The following is a 27612-nucleotide window of genomic DNA, read 5'->3' as shown; positions in this document are numbered from 1 at the left end:
TTTTCCCCAACAAATTTCTTCAACCGCCAGAGTTATTAATCGTGAAAATAACCACCCCATCTAAACTTCCTACACGGCAGCTCTCTCAGAGCAAGCGACCGACCGACAGTTTAATATTAATTTTTTTAAACATTTGATAACTTATAATCATAAAAAATAATTGAAACCAAATTTTAAAACGTATATACACGTTAACAAAGGAACGTAACCAAGCAATCCAAACGGTAGTAAGGTTCTCAATTATTTCTTTTTAGCTAGTATTTAATTTACCTTAAATAATTTACACTCACGCATACTTTCAGTACTTTAGTTTCAACACAATTTTACAACTTAGACCGTATTCTCATTAGTAATCAATCAGAAACACACAACAGGATCATTTCTATTAATACATATGATAAAAAAATATTAATGAATATTTTTTTAATACATGGGGATTATGATATAAAACGATTATTTCCAAATTTACCTCATATCAAGTCGACTACCGTATTTCACAGTACAACCCAGCACATCTGTAATACAAATAAGCTCAATAACACTTAGAGATGTTACTAATTTCACGCTAGTCCTTATAAAAAAAACAAGTAAATTTAGACTCGATTTGATCGCTATAAAGTTCCCTTTTTCTAATGTAAATTTTGTCTATGGATGGTTCAACAAGCGATTTTTTTCAGCATTTTTATAATTATTTTTCTCTCAGATTTGTCACGTAATGTTTGAGATATGGAGGTCCGAATAATCGACGTTTTAATAAACAGTAATCTCAGATTATATTTAATTTAAATCATAATTAATCTGTGAATCTTCTAACACGAAAATCTCTCAAATAATTCGAATACTATAACAAGCAATAATTTATGTAAATTTTACGGATAAATAAAATATGTAAGTCCGGAGGTCGGTTGTATAAAATCAGTGATTATTTTACTAACTGTATTATACAACGTAAAAATAAAAAAGTTATTAAGTATGATTTTTTTATTAACACTACTACATAAAACGAGAAATATCATAAAGTTCATTAATAGTACTGTCAAATGGAGAATATAACATCGATTTCAAATATTTTAGGAATTTTTTTTTTTTTATAAATAATAGTAAAATTATAATATGCTGATTCGTTAATAAAATTAAAAAAATAAATAAAAAAATTTTACCGTAAAAATTAATTTTTTTTTTTTTTCATTTCCTTAACGGTTATTGCTTGGAACGTTTATTCTATGCAAATGTGTTATAAGTAGAAAACACAACGGAGTAAATTACCTGATGCCGAAATTAGCAGCCAAAGTGCGAGGGGGGAAGGAAAATTCAGGATAATTGGCAACATAGCAACATAGCACCTGTGTAGTTACTAATGTTGATCTATTTCTTATTAAGATTAATATTCTCCGTATATTAAGAGTGGGGGAGAGTGCAGAGACTCTCCCACCTCGTTTGACTCTCGTTCTCTTAGTTGTGTCGAAATTCATCAAACTGCGTATGTCAAAATGTGTGTTAAGTTGATGAAAAATTTTATTAGTTTATAATATTAGCTGCTTCCATTACATTCAGCGATGGAGAAAAAATAAACAATCTTACATAATAATAATATTAGCTTACATTTTTTTTCTGATAATTTATTAATCTATTAAAAGTGTTGTTAACGAATAACGTTGTCATACAGTAAATGATGCTTTATTTCTTTTCTGTAGGTGTGTTATTGTTTTAAAAATCGTATCAAATTTTTATTATTTGTATTTATCGTATTAGATGTATTTTACGTGAAGCTAGAAAACCGTTTAGAAAATAATTCTACGTGTAAACTAGGTAAGTTCTTTCAAATAATAATATTTTGTAATAAGAAAAATGGTACACAAATAATGTGATTATTGGTTAACTTATGGGAATGTAATGAAGTAAACGTTTTACATTTGGACATTTTGTTTTGGCAAAAATCATTATTTTTAGGTTAGTCAAATATATTTTTATTCTTGTTATTTTAATTAAAATTAAGTACTTTATAAAAATATGTAACTAAAATAATTTGCTTTCAAGTAAGTTCCGATACACTAGAACAGGGGTTTTGCTGAATCTTTTGTAGACTAAACGTTTTATTTACGTATTTCTATTTAAAGTGCTCCACTTATTAATTATTTCGGGTATCAATATTCTAGTTTTTTTCTTTGAAGTTCTGTTTTTTGTTTAGATTTCTGTTAATAACAAAACCTTTTGCCTGTGTCTACATTTGGTGATTAATAAATTAGCTATCTATTTTAGAAAGATAAATTGCCTTTGTTGTTTAGTATGAAATACTTTACAAATATTTTCTCACTTTTCTTGAAACCTTCATTATGTTCTGCAGATCAAAGCAGAAGGTCGATTTTATGTTAGATGGTCAGACTTATTATTAACTTTAAAATTTAGCCAAAAGTTTTGTTCTGATTTTTATTTTCGTTTTTATTTTTTATTAACCATGATAACTTACAATTGAACAACGTAATAAATGAATACAACTTTTCAAATTCACTTCTACGTGTTAGCTAAAGAACATAGCTAACGGTACATAAAAGGGTAATGATGAATGAGGCTTTCAATTATTTAATTTTACGTAATATTCAATTAATATATATAATTACAACCGCGCACGTAAACGTGACGATTGCACATTTATATAAAATTACATTCGCGGTGCGCGGTTTTATAATTTTTTTTTTACTAAATATTTTTTATTTTAATTTAAAGCAGAAATTTAAAAAAAAATCGAATATTGTAATTAACAATAAAAATGTAATGTCGCCGCGACCGTGTCACAGAAAGCGTACTTCCTTGCTACATAATACACCAAAGGTCTTGGGTTTTATTTACGTATTAGTATCTGAAGAATTTTCCACATCTAGACTGTAACTACTTCAATAGCTAATCATCTTAAAGAAAAATAACTGAACTACAAATTATTGTAGATTATAAAAACGATTAACGAGTGATACGTATGGATGTAATGATATGATTTCACTATTTCTAAATTTACCACATCTACAATACAAATACGCGCGTTCGCCCTCACACGCACACACACACACACACACACACACACAAACAAACAAACAAAAACACACCCACAGTGAGAGAGACAGAGAGATTTATTTTTTATTAATACTATCAAAAAGTAATGTGTGAAGTTTATTCTGTGTTTGTTCAGATTTTAAGTTATACTTCGTTCTTATATAGTAATGAGCTATTTTAACATAGTACAAAACATTTAACCGTGTCTCATTTTCATTTTTATAATATATTGTTATCGTAACACTATTAGTAGAGACAGTACAGCAAATGACTGATGTATTGAAGGTCTCCGGTTTGATTCTCATGTTAGACACCACCACCGACAATTGTTTCAGCCAGGTTTCATACATTAAAAAAAAAATTAACAGGTCTTGAATTCAATTCTTGACTTACAACGATCTTTTCAATAATTCAAATCGAAATAATCTTCAGAACGAGTATATGAACGGATTATATGCTATCTATAATTATACATTTTGAATTACTTGCTGTAAGTTTTTGAGAATAGAGGTCAGATAATCGAGATTTTGATAAACGTCAATCGTAGAATATATTTATTTTGAATAGATTTATTTCTTCCGTTTTCCAACGAAGGAAATTTTTGTTTAGCTTTTATTCATAATTAATTCATATAACAATCGAATTGCACAATAAAACTACGCATATTTTACGGATAAATTAAACACGAAAGTCCGGGTAATTGAGAATCGGATTAGTAAAATAACTAAGTGTTATAGTAATTGTATCATTTAATTTTTTGTAGCACGGTGATCCGAGCGGTAACGTAATAGTATATTCATTTTTTTAGGAGTAAAGCGTGGTCATTGTTCGTATGAATATAAATTTATTAAGTACAGATTATAAATAATTTTTTTTTTTTTTTTTTTTTTTTACTTAAATTATCTAATAGTTTTTTTTATTACCTGATACTACAAATCGTGCTTGGCTATGTAAGAGACAGAGAGAGAGGAGAGAGAATAATCTAGCGGCGAGAGAGAGTGTATTAGTATTCAATACTAGTGAAAGGGGAGTGAGACAATTTAAACAGTATTACAACTATGGATGTTTATTTATTTATTTTTTTTACTTCAGTATTTATTCACCAACAGCTCGGAAAAAAATTACAAAAATGTGTATTTCTATGAATATAAAATATTAACACTCGGATGTTATTTTGCTGAATCGGTTACATTTTATCGTCCGATGACTCCTCAAAAGTGACCGGCATTATTCTGTTGTCGAGTTCCATTAACAATATATCCCAGTCTGGCGAACATTTTTTAAATAAATAGGTAAAATCGGTTTAAAACAGCAATATTACATCGCCTTGTTTTGCAACGGCCACATTAATTTGCTGTTATATCTGCCCCAGATTTTACTGTAGTTGCAATACATCTAAAATACCTCAGATACTAAATGTAATGGTCAGAACTGTTTTCTCTGAAAGTAATGAAATATTTATTCCAAAATGTAAACCAGATAATTTTACGTTAATATATTATAATAGTTCTTTTCTTTTATTCTGCAGTCGAAACATTTTATTTGCTTTGCCTATGCGTGAGTGTGTGTGTGTGTGTATATGTATTGAAGCATAATGGACGCACACTTATATCACAGTCACAAAAAACAAAAGAGAGAATATGAAGAAATTTGTTAGTTATTTATAAATCGTTTATATTACAGAGCATGCTTACTCACTTATTATATATCTCTCTCTGCAGTATGTATATACACACACACACATTAAAACGGATGAACACGTACAAGATTTTACTATGGATTTAATGATTTTAATGGATGGATGAGGGCTGTGGTCCAGTGTTCTGGAAGTTTTTCTTCGTTCCATATTTTCACGAGGCATAGATGTAGGGAAGTTTTGACTGAATAAACCGATGAGTGTTTCCAGAGTTCTGCGAAAAGCTGGTCTTCTCCGCTTGCTTTGTAGTTTTTTATTTCATTTAAGGCTGCGAGAACTTCTTGAATTGTTGGCGGGTTGATATTTACTAGTGAAGTTTTAACTAGAGTTTCAGTGTCAATCTCAAAAAGCTCTGGAGGGTCGTCACAGTTGGGAGGAGTCTATTGAAGGTTTCTGCCAAAATTTCAGCATTTTCTTTATTGGTGTGGGCCATATTTCCTTTTTTTCCTCTCAGCATAAGGGTGGGTGGTTCATATCTTTGAAGATAAAAAATATATATATATTTTTTTTAATTTGAATTCAAAACTTTTCGGGATTGCAGAGAAAGGCGCTACTACCCGCCATGAAGTGTGTGTGTGTGCGCGCGCGCGTGCGCTTGAGATCAATGTCAACAATTATTTCATGTTTTTTTTATTATTTTCTCATTAGGTTTTGTCGTTTCATACAAAAAAAGAAAATTCTGAAGCCTAATAAGACCAAAATAAAGCCTGAAGTTTGCAACACTTTTGCACGATAATTTTTTTTGTTGTACATTTTAATACGACTCGGTCCTCCATGCTATGTTGGTTAAAAAAAAGTTATCTATCACTGTAACTACCAATTTTGTATTCGCTCGAGTATTCCATTTATTGTATGTTAAATTTTAAATTAATGTAATTATAATATGTAATGTTAAATTACATAAATTTTAAAATACGAGAATATGAAAGATTAATACAATTTTGAGTCTTGTGTTTACAAAACTAATCGGTTTTAAAATAAAGCGCTGCTGAAAGGTGCCGAATCCCCAATCAGCCTTTGTATTTTTAACATGCCAAAAAAATTAAAAATAATTTTATGTCGATTCAAATTTGTTAATAGATGGAATTTGACGCGTCAATTGAGTATTTCTTTAGTACGCGGAAGACATAACAATTTTTTTGACACGCTGTCTATCTGGCAACGTCTTAGCAACGGTTGCTGTTCCATCGGAAGGGGATTCGGCCCCCTTCCTCGCTTCATGTACATTCAACCGTTCAAGGTTAAACAGTTACCACTTTTAATGTGTTCCATATACTACAATTTATCACCAACGCCTTTATCAATGATTTATTTATTTTTTTTATATTCGTTGTGACCATTGTTTCGATTGAAATTATTGAAAAAAATGCTTTAAGTCAGGAATTGAATTGAGACATGTTACGTTTTTTTTTTTGTGTATGAAACCTAGCTAAACAATTGTCGATGGTGGTGTTCTAACATGGGACTCGAATCTGAGACGTTCAGTATATCGGTAGGTTTTTAAAATCTTTTATTATGAATTTATATATAGATGTCGATGTAAAAATATATTTATTTTTACAAGATACCAATAGATTGTGATTCTAATGTTTGTAATATTTCTTTTTTTTGATGAACGACATGCGGGTAAGGATTACGAACGCAAATTTGTGCCCAAAACGAAAATCAACGCGAAATCTTCAATACGTTAATCGTCGGTTTTTAATGATAATTCAAGCCAAGAATCGAATCTAGAATTTTCTGATTTTTTTTTTTGAGAGGAGAGCGATACTCATATGGGAATACCTTGTAATCTGAGAGGTGTCAAAGTTAAAAATGGATGCCGAGACCTTTAGTACATCAGTCATTTGTTCTACTGTTTCTCTACAAACTGTGTTAAGGCAACAATCTGTTATGAAAATGAAAATGAGACGATAAAATTTATAATATAACTTTTTAGCGGGCATCTACCGTGCGAGTTGTAGCGTCTTGGCCTTTCGTTCGGAGGTCTCTGGTTCGAATCCCGGTCAGATATGGCATTTTCACACGCTACAAGATTTAGAGTTAATTACACTACTCGATTTTTTTAAATTTCTGCTTTAAATTAAAATAAAAAATTGTCATTTTTGGCAAAAAAAAATAATTGAAGCGCGCACCCGAATGTGCTTTTATGTATATGTGGAATCATGTTTACGTGCGCGGTTGTAATTATATATATACATACTGAATATTACATAAAATTAAATAATTGAAGGCCTCATCATTTATGTACTGTTGGCTATGTTATTTAGCTAATCATGCGGGTGAATTTTAAAAGTTGGATTCATTGTACAATTGTAAGTTATCACGCTTAATAAAAAATATTTAAAAAAATCAAAATAAATTTTTGTTGCAAAAAAAATTAATAATAAATATGACCACCTAACATAAAAACCGACCGTTTTGATCTGCAAAACACATCAATGTAAGTTTAAAAAAAGCGAGAAAATATTTTTAAAGTATTTCATGTAACAATAAAGGCCAAATTACCTTTTTAAAATGTATAGCTAATTTATTAATCATCGAATGCAGACACGGATAAAAGATTTTGTTATTAACAGAAATCTAAATTTTTTTAAAAACAAAAAACAGAATTTAAATAAAATATTGACACCCGAAATAATTAATAAGTAGCAATTATTAGAGGACATTTAAATAGAAATTAAATAGAAAAAATTTAGTCTACAAAAGAATCGGAAACCTCTCTTTTAGTGTATACTAAAAGAGAAATGTATAACTTACTTGAAAGCAAATTATTTTTATTATGTATAAAGTAATCTATATATAAATTTTATAAGAATTTTATAAGGAGCTTCAGATCAGTATATTTTTGACAACGCTACCGATGGGAATGTTTTCCTTTCTTGCTTAGCATTCATATATATATACACACAACATGCTTCACTCTCTTTTAATTATTGTATTTCATAAGATTAGGTTTTTTTTAACAGAACAAATAATTTAAATGATTTTTTTATTTTGGTTGGTATATAATAAGTAGAATACAGCGGAATTGAGTAATACGTCAATCAACGACGCATAAAAAGAATGGCATAATTACCTTTAAAAATATGTGAAGTTATTATGTTTATAAAATATATATATTTAGAAAGCGGTAATGAAAATCATTTAGCTATATAACATTTGTACATATTAATTGAAGATGCAGAATATTCAAGTTTATTTTTATAATTAATCATTAAAATTCATTAACATCGGTTCTGTAAAGTAAGATATTTAATTTTATTTTGAATGAATAGGTTATTACCTATTAAATAGTTTTGTAATTTCTTAAAAAAGTTATCGGGAAGTAAAATGAGGCTCTTGTAAACTCGTATTGTGCAGCAAAAAAAAATCTGGTTCTGTTAATTTTACAGAGGTGAATAATTATTTAGGAATGTTACTAATCTTTTCAGTACAAATAACACACATTCTTTCATTTAAACGAATGAATAGAAAACATAAAAAAAATAAAATTATCTGTAACAATATTTTTATGCTTATTTATGATTGCGAAAAGTGAACATTGTTTCTCTACAAATTATTTTGTAATTTAAATACACCACTTTTCTTTAAAAATTATTCATGTAATTTGTGATAAAATTGCTATAATTAAAGATTGTTAATTTTTTATCCGTTCGATGGCATAAGTATGTTTGCTTGTTAAACAGAAGGCCCCGTGTTTGATTCCGATTAGGGTCCCTCCTAATAACGAATCAACCTTCAATGTAGTTACTGATGATTTTATTTACTGATCCGACTTAAAAATTAATATATCTAAAATGAGATATGATAAATTTCATGTTGAAAACCTCTTTCTAACACGTGAAATACACTTGGCTTACATCAGTAAATTATATACAATAAAGTTTACTTCCCTAGTTAATGGCCAAATAACCTATATAGCCAAGCATATAACGCATTTCATTTTTATTTGTTTATTTTTCCGATTCTGGTTCCCAACTATTTAGAACTATTTGGATACATTGTCAACAGATAAAGACAGTAAATGATTATTAATTTATTTTGTAAAAATAAATTGAGTGTAAACTGAGTTCTAACATTTTTAATCTAATAAATAATTTGAATACAATAAATGGGAATTATTGTTTCAAAGATGTTATAATATTCCGTAATAATATTAATTTAAAAAATAAAAATCACTTTGTCAATAATAACAGACGTCTCATACAAAAGATATAAACTGGATGACGTTAACAACTGGATTAGGTTATGTTAAAAAAGAGTGAAGACTCGAGGCACTAACTGAATTCGTATGCGTAATAAATCTATCTACCGACAATTTCCCGCCAGTCCAGTACTAGAGTTCCTGGCTTGATATTATTTCTGTTTGCACTCATTATGTTTGCTTGTCTTCCCCCCACTACGGCGCGACCGCCATCAACAGACATCTTTTTACTACTACTTTTAAACATTTAAGTAATGAAAAAATTATTCCATCTAATTTATTTTTTAACTCGCCATCTGTGTTCACACTGTCTGTCTTCTCCCCACCACGGCGCGACCGCCAACAACAGACATCTTTTAACGAGTACTTTTAAAAATTAAAGTAATGAAAAAATTATTCCATCTAATTTTTTTTTTTTTTTAACAACTCACCATCCAGCACACAGGTTGTCTAATATTAAATTAGTTTTACTATATTGTTATTATTTATCAGACTTGACGAACTTATAATTACATAAAATATTAAAATATCTTTTATAAATGTGCACTAAAACAGCCAGCGTTATAATGACATTTTTACTTAATTAATTATATCTAACAAACTGTTATGTATGTAATCAAACTCATTTCGTACATGTCAATACAGACCTGCAAGCGCATCAATAATTTTTGTTTAGTGTCAGTATTATTTTTTTTTTTCTAATCAGGAATTAAAAAAACAGGGCATCTTTTATGACATAGATTACAAAAATCATGAATGGTACGTAAGGAGGTAATGATTAATATTATTTCTAAAGTTCAAAGTTAACATATCTAACCGACTTCCATATTTTACAGTTCAGCAACATTCAATATTCAAATCAAATGGATGTGTGTGTACGCGCGTGCATACACGTACACGAATCTACTTATAAATGAACTTTAGTATACACGTAAAGCCTAATTTAATTTTATTTAGATCTTTTAAAATATAATTCTTTGTTTTTAAATAATACTTGGCTATCGATGAATGAAACACTTTAATCCAAAGATTCTATTAAGCGACATGAAATTAGATTTTGTTGGGTCTCATTTTCATTTTTATAATCTATTTTGTCGCCTCCGTAATATAAAAAACAAATGATGTACTGAAGGTGTTGGGTTCTATTCTCGGCTTGGACACTAGCTTATATGTTTAATGCTTGTTTGAATATTAGCTATTAAAAAACGGTTACTCAAACGATTTTGTCCGGATTTTTTCTCAGCTTGGAGACAGTTCACATATAATATGCTTATCCGAGTATCGTCTTTAAAAAGCACTATTCATGATCTTAAAGCCCCGGGATTGACTCTTGGTCGCTACAAATAATTACTTGCGTAATGCTTCTGCCTCAGATCGCTTATATTCATGTGAATATTAATTACGGAATCGATTTGTTCTTCACAGTTCAATTTTATTTACTTAAGTATCATCTGTAAACAAGTTTGATTAATATGTTGGAAAGAACCGATTGAAACGCTGAAGGTCTCGGGTTCGATTGTTAACTTAGACATCAGCTCACAAATATACAGTTTAACCAGATTAAAAAAACTAAATGTATTGGGTTCCACTCTTTGAATTAGCGATTTTTTTTTTAATATCCTCATTTTTAATTTGCATATAAAGATAACAAATTCAAAAATAAATAAATAAAAATAATCAGACGGTGAAAGCGAAGGAAAGCGAAAAGTTGAACGTTTTATCTGATATTGTTGATTTTATTTAATTATTTTATAAAACAGCAAACTCTATTCTGGGATGTATTAACGTGGTAGCCTGTCTAACCTTGAACGTTGAACGTTTATACTATGATGGAGCGAGGAAGGGTTACACAACATTACATAACAAAGAGACGCAGGCCAGACAGCGCGGCAATTAACGGTTATCGTCTTCACGCCCCATTACTAAAACAAATATTCATAATCTGTTCGTCATTAATAATTAATTAATTCGATTGATATCATATTAATATCTAATTTTTTTCTCTTTAATTATGAAATGAAGAGGATGTAAAAATATTGAGTCATGTTTTTATTTTCAAACGGTTTATTTTTTTAAACACAGAATCACATGTTATTAAATCAAATCAATATGGTGTTATTAAATCTATCGTATTATTTCTATAGTATTTAAAAATTTAACATTGCAATGGTTAAAATGAAATATTTGAACAGACACAGATTTAATAACTACTATGTCAGATAGTTTATTTATAGTGTGTAAATAACAAACGGAATAAAGTCGGTTTTCGGCTGTAATAACGCACTCAACAGTTTCTAAGAGGGGGTTAATAAAATCTCTCTCTCACTCTCTCTCTCTCTCTCTCTCTCTCTCTCTCTCTCTCTCTCTCTCTGTGTGTGTGTGTGTGTGTGTGTGTAGCTTGAAGTACATTATATTAAACTATGTTCCCCTTCAGTGATCCTAAGCTTTCTATGAAAGAATTACTGTTAAAAAATTTTTTTTTAATTTCGTCCTATTTTAACGAAAATAATAAATATTTCCATCAAAACAAGTACCGTATACTTTGAAAGTAATATCTGCGCAAGCATATGTGGTTCTTTATATTTAGTTTATTTTTTATTGCATTTATGTGCATATGTTAATATTTTTATCTCACGTATTTTCCAAAAATATTTTTTCTTTAAATCTTTTTACCCGATAGAATCGTGGCATTTCCAAATGCATGATGTTTTGACGGAATAGAAGGGTTGTTTTCCTATTTAGCAAACCCTAAGAGTACCAGTGCAGCTACCAAGGGGAGCTTATTGCCTCGTCTAGAATTCCTCCGAGCAGCTTTCACAGCTCTCGTTAATGGTTTTCACTTGTTTTACTAAAAATAAAAATAATAATTAATTATTTTAAATTCACAATAGTGAAGGAAGAGAAAATGAGCACAAAATTGTCAGACTGCAAATTTTGCAGGACATTTTCCTAGGATGTTACCTAGGAAATTCAGAGTATTTTCCTAGGTTGTTTTGTTTATTCTAGAGACATTTTTTAGTAAATAGATTTTTTAAATGTACGAATGACAAGTTCCAGCTGAAATAACTGTGGTCTGCAGTTGACACTCATTCATTTTAACTAAATCAGGCGTGAGAAATACCGATAAGCGATATTACTCTTACTTCGCCCGTTATTTCTGTTAATAAACATAATCTTTAATAGATAATATCTGAATAGTAAAAAGCTTTTTGAAGTTATAATTCGAGGAAGAATAAGTCGATCCAACTGAAAAAGAAAACCAGATAATTTAAAATAAGTCCATATTAAAAGAAAAAATGGTTTATATTTAATTATATGAGTATGTAAAGTATGAAGTAATTAGCCGTTTAGCCAGAACCTGGAACCTTGAGGCTCAGGTCAGCCCAGACAAATCCTGGAGCCAACTCAGGGGCTCCTCGGGCTTCCTGGGGCTTTGAGGCCTACCCTATAGCCACAAAGCTTGCTTTGGTCACCATTCCCATCTACCCAGAGAACTCCACCCCCTGAACCGTGCAGTGTACGTTATCTTCATGGTTGTGAGAATAATACCGATAAATAATAATTATAGTATTCAGGCTGTATAGAAACCTGAAAAAGAAACTAAATTACAAAAGATAGAATAATAATAACTACGGTAACTAATGCGGTACAAATACCCAGTTACAATTTTGAAAATTATAAAATTGTGTGGAGAGTTATTATAATAGCATCCCATTGCACCTCCCAAAACAGTGCCCCAGGAGCATTCCATTTGTTACCAGTTGATGGTGAAGATTGGTCTAGCCTCTCACCAGGTGTTTGCGTACCTCATCACTCTAGCCTCACACACAGTTCCCACAGGAAGCCCATTATTGTTAAACAGAAATTATTTTAATTTATTTAATATTATTTTATTTTATTTAATGTAAATTTAATTCTATTATTTTTATAAAAATATAATTAGATTGATTTGAATCATTCAGTTCAAACCCGGTTTACACAGTGATAGAAACGCAAACACGCGTTTTGAGTTTGCAAAAATAAAATATATATATTTTATTTTTGAGATCTTTCGAGATGAAATATCTAAAAACCTTCTCATGCCAAGAAACATGGCTAAAAATTTGGTTGCGATTGATCAAGTAGTTTTTTTTGTTTATCCCAAACAAGCAAAAACCCTCTTTCTCTTATATAATAGTATAGATTTATAGATACCCATTAATTTTGATTTTACATAGTCTGTTATGGTTACAAACTTCTTTTTTTTAAAGTCATTTTAGATCACTTCACACAAGCAATAGTAGAGTTGAAGAACAGGGTGTTTGCAGTCATTCGCATACTATTTCTTATTACCTATCCAAATATAATACTCAATATAAATATTCATGTTGAAAGGAATTAATCGGTTGAGAATAAATAAACAAAATCTAATTATTTACCAAGAAAAAACCTATTTTGCCATATTTCAACTCATCACAGTTAGAAAACCTTGTGAAATAGTATAACTGTAATTTAGTCTAGGACATTTGTGATCACTATCTTTGGATCACTTCAGGAAATGTCTTTCAGCATTTTCTGATGTATTTTGGCTGTCAGATCGGTAGATATATGAGGTTTGTAAGTAAAGTAATGAGACCGGTTCAGAAAAACTTTTTATTTACAATCCAATTATACATGGACTCTATCACCTTTGAAATAATTCTCTTGGGAAGCCATGCAACACTTCAAATGGTTTTTCCACTCTTCATAACGGTGTGGGAACTCAGAAACCAGAATATCCTTCAGATAGTCGGTTACATTTTTTAAAATGTTTTCTACTGTTCAAAAATGCTGTCCTTTGAGATGCTTTGTAAAGTCGGGGATAGGAAAACGTTGCAGGGAACAAGTTAGGTGAATAAGGTGGTTGAGGAACTGCAGGAATGCTTTTTTTTGTCAAAAACTCATTAAGTGTGACAAGGTGCATTCTCATGATGCAGCATCCAGTTGTTTTTGATGGCTGGTTTCATGCAAGCAACTCTTTTCTGCAGTCTTTCAAGAATTTCTTTGTAAACATATTGATCTACTGTCTGTCCTGTAGGCAAAAACTCCTTATGGACAATGCCATTACTATTGAAGAAACAAATTAGCACGGTTTTGATTTTTGATCTGCTCATTTTTGCTTTTTTGGGACACGATGAGTTTGAAGTGTGCCACTCCTTGCTATGGCATTTTGTTTCTGGGTCGTACTCAAATATCCAAGATTCATCACCAATAATAACATATTTTTAGAAAATCAGGATCGGTTTCAATTCTAGAAAATCCGTCACACTTCCACCCTGTTGTTTTTCTGTTTCAACAGTGAGGTTTTTTGGGACCGATTTTGCACAAACTTTTTTCACGTCCAATTCGTTTGTCAAAATTTGACGGACTATGATATGCTTCAAATTTAATTGTTCTGCAATCATTCTGACTGTTAATCGCCGGTCGTACCATATCATGTCTCTGATTCGCTCTACATTATCGTCACTTTTTGACGTTAACGATCTTCCAGAGCGTGGATCGTCCGCATCTGATTCTCGGCCATCTGAAAATGCATTAAACCATCCAAAAACTTGGGCTCGTGTCAGAACGTCATCTCCATATGCCCTTTTCAATTTTGGTAATTTTTAATAGCATTCTAACAGAGTTTAACGTAAAACTTGATCGGAGAACGTTGCTTATAATTAGTATCACTCATTTTTGTAAAACAACAAAAACTCGTTTCACAAAACTTTGTTTACGTCTCACGGGGCAACAATAAACTAAAGGTATTAATACCTAATATAAATCAGCTGTTCATATAATTATGTGTTGTTTACTAGTAACTTGAATTTACTAGAAACTTGTTTACTAGTAACTTTATTTCAGGTCGACCGTCTCTGAGGTGTTTGGTTAATTGAAACCCGACTGAATATACCAATTTGAATATAGTATTCAAATCCGTTTAAAAGTAACCTGCCTTTACTAGGATTTGAACTTTAGAACTCGACTTCAAAATCAGTTGATTTGCGATGACGAGTTCACCACTAGACAACCCCGAGGGGTAGGTGCGCGGTAGGCCTGAGTCTATTTAAGACTACACGTTTACCGGTTCACTTAGCAATCCTTTGCGATTTTTGTTACACCCCAGTCTTGCCAATGACTTCTTTTTTTTTTGAGATGAAGGGCATCGACTGTGTTAGTCATTTCGCCCTATGATAATGGAAATTTGTAGCATATGAAAAAATGCCATGCTTGACTGGGATTCGAACTCAGGACATCAGGATGAAAGGCTGAATCGCTACCACTCCACCACGGATATCAGCATTTTAATTGTTGATGCGACTGTAAATAAAAAAATAAAAAACGATTGGTTATTACAAATTATGAGAAACTTTTTTTCTTTCCATATTTTTTTGTTATTTGAAAATGTTTTGTTCTGAAAAAATACGCCTTTATTTCTTTATTTTATCAAATTTATTTTTGAATAAAATCATATTAAAGAAAAAATCTTCAAAAAAAGTGGAATTTAAAAAAATTAAATTACAACTATTTTTGACAACTTTTAATCGATTATTAAATTATCATCAACAGATATTGGGGGAAGCTGATACGGGTGGAAAATTTTACATATAAAAGAAAAAAAATATATATTTGTGAAATACTAGAAAAAATAAAACATTTGTTCGTCGATTAAAAACTTTAGACAAAAATATCAATGTTAAGGCTTACTAACATTTGTTTTTAAAAATAAAAATTCTGGAAAGAAAAAACTACTTGGTGTGTAGTTTTGAGTAAATCTTGATATCAGAAAATAAATAAATAAATTTCTTTTGTGTTACTCATGTTATGGTGGTGTGCGCGCGTGTTTACCGTACAGTATATTACAAATTATGATGTGTCAGCAGTTTGTACGTGATAAACTAATTTGGGTAGTGTGTATGCCAGTTGTCCTCCAGCAATATGTGACCTTCGGCAAGTGTTTGAAAACATGTTAGTTGAATTTTATATTACTGTTTTTTTTTCTTGCAATCATCCAAGGACAACAAAATGAACGTTGTCGACAGATTCACGGAACTGATCGTCAGACAATACATTTATTATTATTTTTTTTATTATGGCTGTGTAGTGGTTGGTTAATGATGTTTTTTTTTTGTTTTCAGTCATTTGACTGGTTTGATGCAGCTCTCCAAGATTCCCTATCTAGTGCTAGTCGTTTCATTTCAGTATACCCCCTACATCCTTAACAATTTGTTTTTTTTAATTTTGTAGCCTACCAATCTTTTTTAAACTTCTAACATTCCACGCCCCGACTCGTAGAATGTTATTTTTTAATTTTCTGGTGACCCCTTCCTTAGTAGTCCCCACCCGGAGATCCGAACGGGGGACTAGTTTACCTCCGGAATATTTTAACAAGGAAGGCGCCTCCATCATTGCTATATGAAAATGTAGAGAGCCACATTTTCTTGGGAAAAAAAGCAGCTGTAGTTTTCCATTACACAATCTGCCATCGTTTAAAACACACACATACACGCGCGCGCGCACACACACACACACACACACCCTCCCCTTAGAGACTATTGAGTGCGATATTAAACTCGAAAATCGTCTTTTTCCTTTCCTTATTTATACAAAATAAACAAACTACGTATCATTGTATTTAATAAATCATTGTCTAGTCAAATATTCCATTTTAACAAATACAATTGTTACATTTTAAAATGCGTACAATAAGATAGATTAATAAATAAATTACACTGTTGATTCTTGTATTAAAAAAACCGTTTGAAAATAAAGATATGTTGCAAAAGGTTCTGGTTTCGAATCCCTAATCCCAGATAGGCTAAAAATTCATTTCATAAATAAAGAGAAAAAAATAACCGGATATTAATTTGTTGGCAGTTTAGATTAATAAATTGTTTAATATAAAATAGATTATGAATATTTGTTTTAATAATGCGTATTAAGATCACGACAAGTTCCTTCCCGCGCTGTCTGGCCAGCGCCCGTTGTTGAACACAGTTATGTAAAATATTACTCACTCCAGCCGACTACAAAGGTTCAAGTTTAACAGTCTGACGCGCTTTAATAAATAAATCCCTTATGCGATAGAGAATTGAGTCTAACTAAAGAAATTCACCGAGATGCTTTGTTTTGTAGTTAGTTATTGGCGGGAATTATCGGTAGATAGCCGACTGAATACGTAATGCTTCCAGTTAACATTGACGTCATCCAATTTACATCTTTTTACTGAGATATTTCTTATTACTGATTAAGGTGAGTTGTATTTATTTTTTTAATATTATTGGCCAATTATTATTGGCAGTTGTTTTATCTGTGTATGTGTTATTCAAATTATTTATTAGATTAAAAATGTTAGAACCCAATTTACTCTCGTCTATTTTTACAAAATAAATTTAATAATAATAAATTTGTTTATTTATCTCTTAATAGCGGCTAAACAGTATCGAAAAAATAAACAAGTTATATGTTTGTAAGAGTATTTCGTGAGTGATATATTAGATGTATTTCGTGTTAAATATATTATGTTTTAAGTCGGGTAACGAGAATGAAGCTAAGAAAATAATTCGCATCTGTATCGTTATAAAGAATATACCGATTTACTGGAGTGTCCTGGGTTCGACACCTAAATAGCTTACAGTTTATTCACCGATCTCAATTAATGTCGTTAAATATTCATAAATGAATGTCTCGGGAATAACACAAAAATTTGAAAAAAGAAATATTTTTTGATAGGAAAGAAAGTAACAAATAATCGTTTTAATAAATTTGTAAAAATATTTTTAGAAATTTATCGGCGTAGTTTTTATTTAATATATATATATATTTAATAATATAAGTAAGAAAGGAAAAAAACATAGGTAGTGAGTTTGTAGAAGGCGACCGATATTTATAATTTATGTGAGTAATTGTCATATATCTTAATAATTATGCGTACATAGTATTTAAAGCAGAAATTATTCGTAAAAAGTGTACGACATATATACAAGAAACAGTCATTACAAATTTTTATATTTAACATTTCCCGTGTTTACTTTATATTTTTTAAGCTAAATTAAAAAAAATCACAACATTGTTGATCTAACATTGTTCATCTAATTCTTTACGTACAATTATAAACGACGCAAAATAAAGAAATTACAAAATAAACTATGTTTATTTGGCTGATCAAAGGAGCACTGAAATTAAAAAAAAATTGAAGTAACATAATTTAACGATGTACTCGTATTTTCGAAATAAAATTCTATACGCGTAATTTTTTATTACTACAAACGACGTTGTAACTTTTCTTCTCGTCGGGAAAAATCTTTGGATCAGAGGTTAAATTTTACGTAAATTTTTCATTTACAGTTACCGTTTTTTTTGTTATAATTCCAACGAGAAATTTTTTAAAGCTTTTTCACGAACGGAAAGGCATTAATAAATTAAAAAAGTGTCGAAAACCTTAACGGCCAATTTTTTTATTACAAAGTTTTTGTAAAAATGCACTTTGAGTGAGAAAATTGAAAAAATACAAACATGTTTAAGTAGCCCACCGCATACAGCGAGAGAGATTGACGGAGGGGGAGAGTGAGAGAGTGACTGGGAGAGAGAGGGGTCGAGTGAGAGACAGAACGGGTAGTGTGAGAGAGCGAGGGTGATGGAGAGAAATTGCGAGAGGGGATGGTAGGGGGATCAGTGATGGAGAGGAAGCGAGACAGAGGGTCTCTCTCGCTCTCTCTTCTCTTAATTACTTTACAAAACTGATAAATTTAATCGTAATATTTTTAAAAAAATTATTAAAATTAAGGGAGATTAATTATTATTTTAAATAAAATGTAATAATAGATATAAAATGATCGACAAATCTTGATTTAATTTAATTATATGGAACGTCTATATAAGAAATATTTTAGGCTTATTAACTTTGTTATTCGACCTCAATACACACACACGTACGCACATTTACGGTTGATTTGAATTGTTGTACCATCGCGTGACCAGTACTGTCCGAGGGTAGCCAATCAGAGTGAAGTTAGCCACCTGCTGCATTTGTTTCATCACCCCTCTCGCCCCCGCACCGTCATCGCAGTAGTCAGACTGACAAGTTGTTTTTACTATGCGTCATCCCAATAAAATTAAACAAAAAAATAATTACCTCTGAGAGCGTATGAACCATACAATTTTATAAATTATTGTTTTATTTTATCATTGCCTATCGAACTATTGTTTTTCTATTAAAGCATTTATTACTATAAGGAATTTACTTATTACATTTATTTTATTTATATTTAATTTTTTTTTATTAAACACTTCGCTTTTATTATAATCTGAATTTTTTTAAATCTAGCACAAATTATGTATTACAGTAAATAAATTTGTACCTTCAAAACTAGATTTAACTAACATACAATCTAGTTTTGAAGGTACAAATTTATTTACAAGAGGTTGTTGATGAAGCTTTCTATTATTTAATAAAATCTAATGTTGCAGCTTGATAAAACTATATGTGTATATGTCTTTATCAGTAATGCAAGAGTTCGCACGCACGCACACCCGCGCGCGCAAATGAAGAAATTCGTTACTACATAATTACAATTTTTAATTTTTATTAAATATTATATACGTTTACTTCTTAACAAATGTTACCGTTCGTAAATGCGGGGAAACATCAGAATTTTTAATTTACTAAATCACACGAATCATTTACCGGTACAAAACAAAAATTCACATAGAACTATTTAAATTCATATTTTAATTTAAGCACGTTTTTTCAAAAAAAGGCCTAAAGGATTAATATTTGAATATATGTATAAATAAATATACACTTATACAGACTTTTGAGAAAAATACAAGGTCTTCTGAAGCAGCTTTTTCAATATTGTAATACCGGGCGAGCGACTTAAAATCAAATTAATCAGCTCGAACTGCAGTTATTTTAGCGTCGCGTTTAACACTGCTATTACTAATAGTCTATTTTTGTCGGTTGTAAACTGTTCCAGCTACAGTGCGATATAGTTTCGTTCTTTACGATTATGTTTATTCTAAAATACAGTATTCCATCGAGGAAAGGGCTGCTATCGAGGACGCTTTGGATTGGTCAGTATCCCGATAAATAGTAGTAGTACACGATTCGGTTAAAAAACGACGCACAACGGAGTCCGTTTCAAACTCAAAACGAAATAGGCCACCTTTCGTCAGGACTCCGTAGGCCATTATTCAAAAAAGAATATCTGCCGGTCCGAAAAAAATCTATAGGGTAAATTATCGCACCAAGATCGTGTAAAATACACATCTTGTAAGATTCTTCACGACTTAAATCGGAAACCTTATCGTGTAAAAACTAAGCAAATCAGACTAACCGAAACGTCTTAATTTTTAAGGGGGTCATGAAAGGAGTAAACTTGACGGGTTCTTATGAAAAATCGAATAAAGCAGGTCCAATATTGTATCTCCCATAGATTTTACGATAACCGCCGTAAAACAGAAAAATTCAGTGACGAAAAACAGGTTTTTTTTAGGTTTGAAGTACAATAACTTTGTTAAACGACTGAAAAATGCTTAAATTCTATTAAGAAAACATGTAGAGAACTTAATTTTGAGAAAATTGATGAAATGAAGTTACGAAAAACAAAAAAAAATATCAAATTTTATTATTAAAAACAAAACGGAACAAAATTTAACAGAAAACAGCGAATGAATTTATGAAAATTAAAAACAACTTTTTAGCGTAATAAATTTAGATCGCAAACAACAAACTGATTTGTAGAATTTAATAATCTTCATGAGAATAGTATACTTCGCAGCACTCGTGTTTCATCTGAACGCGAACCGTTACAAGCCGATGAAAAGAAATAAATTCTTCAAGTAGTACAGTTTAGTTCCAAAACGAGCTCGGGAAGAATTTCTACGCTACTTGACAATTCTACAAAGTACAATACGGATGACATTACACGGTCAAGGACTGAATCCTTGTCACGGCCAGAAAATACAACACCTCAAGCTTGGTGACCGTGCCGGATGAGTTTTTTCAGCGGGTTAACATAATTACTTTTAAATCTCGTTCGTACTATCTTCGGACGAAGCTGCTTGTATCCGTAACGGCGTAAACAACACGTGAAATTCACATCGGTGGTGTGAAGAAAACCACACGCTCCAGTCGGATCAAATTTCCAGCCGTAATTTTCGGTGAACGTTTGATGCGGCACGATCGACAAAAAATTAGGCCCTTTCTTACTAGAACGTGTCACGGGGAGAAATTTTTGGGGTGGAATTTTCCAATTTAAAAAAATATATAAACCGCAGTGAGTATTTTTTTTAAAAAGTAAATTAAAATTATTTTTTCAAAGGTTAAACATATTTTACTAAAAAAAAGAAAACTGTTGTTTTTATTTTTACAAATCCTTAAAGTTTTTTTTCCATAGAGTATATTACAACGATTTTTTTCAGAATTAAACGGTCTACAAGTTTGTTTAACAAAGTTATTCTACTTCAAACCTAAAAAAACGTGCTTTTCGTTACTGAACTTTTCTGTTCTACGCTGGATATCGTGAAAATAAGGGATGATAGTTCTGTTTTTTTTTTTTTTATTCTATTTTTCAGGTCAAAAACATCAATTTTACCCCTTATATAACGACTTAAAAATTTCAGTATGACTTATTTCACCGGGGAACTGAAATCCGAGCGAAATCTATGCTAGCCGTAACTTTACAAAGAAGCGTTTTCGGACATATGTTTGTACGTGAACTTTTTCCTTTATTTCAAAATCTAGAATCGGTTACCAAATTATTTCCCTTTCCTCCTAAATCACCCTGTATTTACGATAAATAAAATAGAACTGATAGTTACCGTTTATTTAACGTTCCATTTCGGACAAACCTCAAATCGGGTGACTTTATTATTAATATAAAAGTACACATTGAAACAATCGCACGCGCGCGCATAGAAGTTTGATACCAAATATCGCTAAATATTTAAAATTAAATAAATAAAACGAATGAAGATTGTAACAACGGAAAAAGAACTGCTCCCCCTGTTACACTGAAAGTCGTGGGCTGAATTGCCGCCTAGTTATGGTAAACGTATAACAAAACAATCAATTAATAGCTGAACCGACTTAAAAGCGAAAAATAAAATTAATTACTCGATTTCCGTAGCCGAGCGGTAGCTGTCTCGGCCGTTCATTCAGAGTACCGGGTTCTAATCCCGGCCAGAAACTGTATTTTTCATACGCTACAAATTTCCATTTTCTCGTTCCCGCTTTAGAAGTTTCTTTGTAAGCTTCTGCGGTGAATTAATTCGTCGATCGAAAAAAAAAATAAATGAACGATAAACATGGTATAGATAGATGGTAACAGCGACCGATTCGGTCATCGTGCACGGCTATCAGGAAGTTGTTATTACGTCTAATGTTTGACGTAGCAGAACTGCGGTTCAAATTTAGTCTCTCTAGAGAGATATTCAACATTTATAGTGAATCAATGTAGATGTTGATCATATGATAAAAAATGTCACACCCTTACCGTGAATCGAACTGACTATATATAAAATAAAAGCTACACACCACCGCACTACACTATTTGATTGTTCTGTCGCCTAAAGTTATTCATCTACTTTCAATCGAGACGTGAAAGTAAAAGATACCTCTATAAATTTTTCTTTTGGGGTTTAATTAAGTTAATAAATAATTTTTTTATTCAGATTAGTGTAGAATAATATATTATATAAGAGTATATAATACTCGGGAACGCGTAAATACGCTATTTCATTAATAAAAAAAAAGGAACTGTCCCGGCATTTGTGTGGATGGATCAAGGGAAACCGTGGTAAAACCTTAATCAGGTCGGCATGACAAATTTCACTATCGATTAAAAAATAAAGTTAGGTTCGATTAAAGTCCATAAATATAAAAACAGATGAAATAATATCGAGATAACTAAATTAAGCGACTAAATATATAATAATTCACAATTCAAAAGGCGTTAATGAAAATTATTTATATTTGTTTACACGGTTAACAGGATACAGGAAATTGAGTTTTTTTTTTTACTTTTCTAATCGGTATAATTTAAGAGTTTATCGGCACAGTAATATTGTTTATGTAGAATGAAATAATTTAATCGTTTTTTAAATAAACAACCTATGTTAAATTTCTTTTTGAAACGGGTCAGTAACGGAAGCATATAATGCGGGAAATGTACAACACATCGTTTGTCTTTTAACCGTGATTTCTCAGAAACTACTAAAAATACAGTTCTCAAACCAATTTCTTTCGATTTTTCACTTCAGATTTCATAAAGAAAATAAAACCATCGCGTTTTATTTGGATCTACAGTCTGGCTGAATTTTACCTGGCCAGCCAACTATTTGAATTTAAGCATATCTAAATTTTAATTGAAGAAACATATTTTCTTCTTGAGGTTTTTTTTTTGTAATTTCAAGTAATCCTCATTACAGCTTTATATATATATTTTTTAAATTTTAAATAATCTAAAGCAGTATAATTTGATAAAGGGGAGATCGACTAGGAAACAAAATGTTTTACTAAGAAATTTGATTTTTTCCTCGATATACTTTCAATACTGCATAATTTTTATAGTAAAAACGTAATTTGACAAAGGGGTTCAAATCTGACTCGAATTTTATTACTCGATATTTAAAAATATTTCGCGATTGTACTCTAAATATCAATGGCGTATTTGAAATAAAAATCAGTCGAGAGGAAATCTGGGGAAGTTATGCGACCGTTTACTAGTTTTGATTTTACTCAAAAAAAAAAAAAAATTTTTTATAGAAATAGAATAAAATAAACGGACTGTGAATTTTTTATTCACATTCTGATGCACGGCTTACACACACAACTTAATTAAAAATATTTATTATTTTATTTAAATATATTTATTCGTTTACTTAATTCAATGATTCTAACTAAAGCGCGCGCGCGCGCATACCGTATTTAATTCGCGCAGGTGTGACGGTACTAGAGGCAACAATCGGCACTAATGTATTTCACAAGTTACAGAACAAATTTCGCTTATATCGTCGGAAGATTGTTGCAGCTTGTGAGGCTTAACGCACCAGGTACTTAATTAACCGGGCGATCGAGTTCGAGACCCGGCCAGTCCGAATTATTTTTTTTACACTTTAAATATTATTTAATTTTACCGCTCGCCTTTGACGCCACAATATACTCGTATAGCAGTAGTTTAAAGCATTTATTGGGGTGGAGGTGTGCGTTTTCGCAAATATTTATATTTTTAAAAAAAATACGACTTTAATTAGGTGAAATCTCGAGATACTGAGGGTGCCCTTGCTCTACAGCCTCGCCCCTTTGAGTTTTTAAGTTGAAAATTTAACGCATCAACGCCCCATATATAGAAATAAACTGACCGTCTTTGGTCAAAATCGGTCCGGTTGATCTGGTCGAAGATTTAGAGGCCAACAACGAACTCTCACACTCGTACATACGAACATTAACATTCGGAAAATTTCCATCCTGTTTTTTTGGATTCCGTAGATGCGAAAACGTCAAGATCCGGCGAAAATCGCATATGCCCAAATCGGACAGATTACGATACTTTTTCCTTCTAGAACTACAGCTCTATTATTGCGTTATTTAGACGGGAAAGTAAAAGAACCGCTCAAGATTTTCCTGGATAGATCAAGGGAAATCATGATAAATACATAACCGTGATAAATTCATGACAATGATTGTCACAAAATATTTAATTAAATGAAAAAAAAAAATTAAAATCAGTTAAAAATTGTATTATACTAAAAAATAAACACAACCTTAATGCGATTTAGTACAATTTATTAACACAGCATCAAATTGTATTTACTATATATAACCTATCAGCCAAAATGTTCCGTTGAATCGCTTAAAACTTTACTTTAAATTTACTTTAGAGATATCCTTCGTAAGTTAGATCCACGTGTGGATGTCTGTTGCGTATGGAAAAATTATGCAAACCATAGAAATATGATTTTACTCGCAAATAAATATACATACAGTGTTTATATAAGAACTGTTTGATTTCAAGTACGATTTAAACGGCATTATATTTAAGGTAGTATAACTTACTTACTGTACATTAGTGTCTACTCTTAACGGGTAGATTCTGCAGTTTTTCTTGGTGTACTTCGATATATGTACCGTTCGTTGCCCTGCAAATGTCCAGACGGTAATCCGGCTCTTCCCACGTACTCGTCAGGATGTCGAGTGTAATGTATGCTACCGTCGCACTGCAACAACCCTCTTCTGTAGATGGTTGATGTTGCGGATTTTTTTCCGAATAATGATTTTTACATGCCCTCCCAAAAAGAAATCTAATGAGGTTAGGTTCCTTGGTGGCCGTGCGATCAGCCCTCCTCTGCCATTCCGCTTGTTTTGAAACCGATGTATAATGCAGCACGGACACGGTTGCTGTAATACCGCAGAGCGCCATTTAGCCGATAGAAAATTAATCCGTTTTACTTCCTTGTACGAAGTAAAGGAAGTAAAAAGTATTTGAGCTAAATTTCAACTTTTAGTGGTTAAATGGGGTCACATTAATTCGGCGTTAAGCAGGTAATGAAAAAAAAAAACTACAAAAAATAAAATTATAAATAAATATTTATTTTTATTATTTTAGATGAGAATAATGATATCAAAGATTAAATTCCACGGAAAACTAAACGAACTGTTCCGGCATTTGCCCTATTGTATCAAGGGAAACCGTGGCAAAACCTTGATAAGAACAGCCTAACAATATTTATGTCTACGATACATATCACATTACAGGCTTATAATATAGTAAAAACGACTTATACATTACGATAATATTACAATTTCAATTATAATAAATCTTTATGATTTATAAATTTCTTCCACATCTGATGATATACATCCTTTTTCCCTGCAAAAAGAAATAAAAATTATATAATAATAACAACAATCTACAATCTCTTATCGATAAAATATATCGAAAGGTTTTCACCTGTTACACCCGTCTTCAGAAGAGAATATAAAAAGAATGGAATGAAAAAACACATTATGTGTCACGGTGGTTCATTACAAGCACGAGTATATTACTTCAATTCTAACGATCGATTATGAATACATTTTTGATACAATATTAAAAAAGGCTTATATAATATAAGGAAAATTACAATGAATGCAATCGATATATGGATTAACAGAATAAAAGTTCTTTGAACGATAAACTCAAACATAGAAATTTACAATTACGTAATCTATTCTGATCGGTTCCTGCGTGCTGATATTTGTCATATATATGTATTTTGGGGTTTGCAACAAAAAAAAAACATCAGTTATTTTCCAGTTATAAATAAATCAAAAAAATTATTGTGCTTTAATGAGAAAATATCGTTTACTATGATTAATTTACAAAATGTATGAACAGAATTGTCCCTTTCATACAAGTGACGTAAACAAACAAATCGTTTTCAACTCTAGATGAGGGAGATTAAAATTTAATGAATCAATTTTTATTTTTTAACTAATTTTTCTTGTGCTACCTCGTTAGGCTACCTAATGATGGCATATAGACCTGCAGTCCAGTCTTTGGAACTGTTGCTAATTGGATCTTAGTTAGCAGTCATTTTACTGTTAAAGTTAAATATTTAAAACTTATATTCAGGTATAAAATAGATAATAGCGTAGATAGAGCTATTAGTCCCTAGTCAAATGTATGTAGACTACTCTCGCATCAGAGATTTATAGGGGGGTAAAAATTAATCCACTTTGATGGAATGAATACAGTATGTGGTTTCCAATATGACAGAATTTTAGAAACTTCTTTCATTGTAACTGTTCCGAAATCGACGATTTTTTTTAATCGATTATATTAAAAAAAATATCGTTACATTGTGTCATCTTAACCGATTTTTTTCAGTTTTCTTTTATATAAAAAATGTATCTGATAAAAAAGGTTTTTTTTATCAAAAACACTTATTCTCTTATATAACAAAAAATGTATTCTTTTAAAAGAAAATAGAAAAAAGAGTAAAAGATCATCATGAATTTGTTTGATTTTCAGAAATATTAATTACTAAATTAATACATCATTTTTCTTTCCGACCCTTCATTATATATGTTACCGCCCTCAGTAAAAATTTAAATTATTACTTTTTTCAATTTATTTGTAGTTATTTTGTAATTTAGATCTGTAATATAAGATGTTTCTGTATTTTAGGTTAATATTATGCAACCTAATCTATTTTCCGGCCTCCGTGGCGCGAGTGGTAGCGTCTCGGCCTTTCATCCGGAGGTCCCAGGTTCGAACCCGGTCAGGCATGGCATTTTCACACGCGCTACAAATTGTTCATCTCATCCTCTGAAGCGATAACTTAACTGTGGACCCGTAGGTAAAAAAAAATCTAATCTATTTACACGTTTCATTAATATGTAACCTCTAATGTCATTTTTATAATACATTTAGCTTCATTTATTGTAATAAACGAATAAAATAAAACAGATTGTTAAATTACGGGTTAATATTAATTTTATTATAGTAAACAGTATGAAAATAATAATTGCGAGAAGATAGTACTGTCGGATAAAACTTTCTGGGTTCGATTTCGGGTTACGCTTACATTACATTATTATCAAAATTCATAACGTGAAAAAAAACAATTTAAAAAAAATGCGCGTGATAGTGAGCGGTTAACTCGCGTGGTGCGAGTG

The 27612-nt window shown here is 30.9% G+C and overlaps 1 protein-coding gene across 4 annotated transcripts in view; it reads left to right on the top strand.

Annotated features, from left to right (window-relative positions):
* The first annotated feature begins 1414 nt into the window (after positions 1-1414).
* The window catches only part of LOC142333395 (dynein axonemal heavy chain 12-like), a 124127-nt gene continuing 97929 nt past the window's right edge, over positions 1415-27612 (top strand). For 2 of the 4 annotated variants that reach the window (XM_075380435.1, XM_075380434.1), the window contains exons 1-2: positions 1415-1809; positions 27122-27293. The gene's annotated coding sequence lies outside the window, so the exon portion shown is untranslated. The remainder of the gene's footprint in view (positions 1810-27121; positions 27294-27612) is intronic. The other 2 variants (XM_075380437.1, XM_075380436.1) reach the window with 1 other exon arrangement.

Source organism: Lycorma delicatula, chromosome 12 (assembly GCF_047948215.1).
Source record: "Lycorma delicatula isolate Av1 chromosome 12, ASM4794821v1, whole genome shotgun sequence".
Classification (NCBI taxonomy): Eukaryota; Metazoa; Arthropoda; class Insecta; order Hemiptera; family Fulgoridae; genus Lycorma; species Lycorma delicatula.
This window is presented reverse-complemented; position numbering and strand designations above follow the sequence as displayed.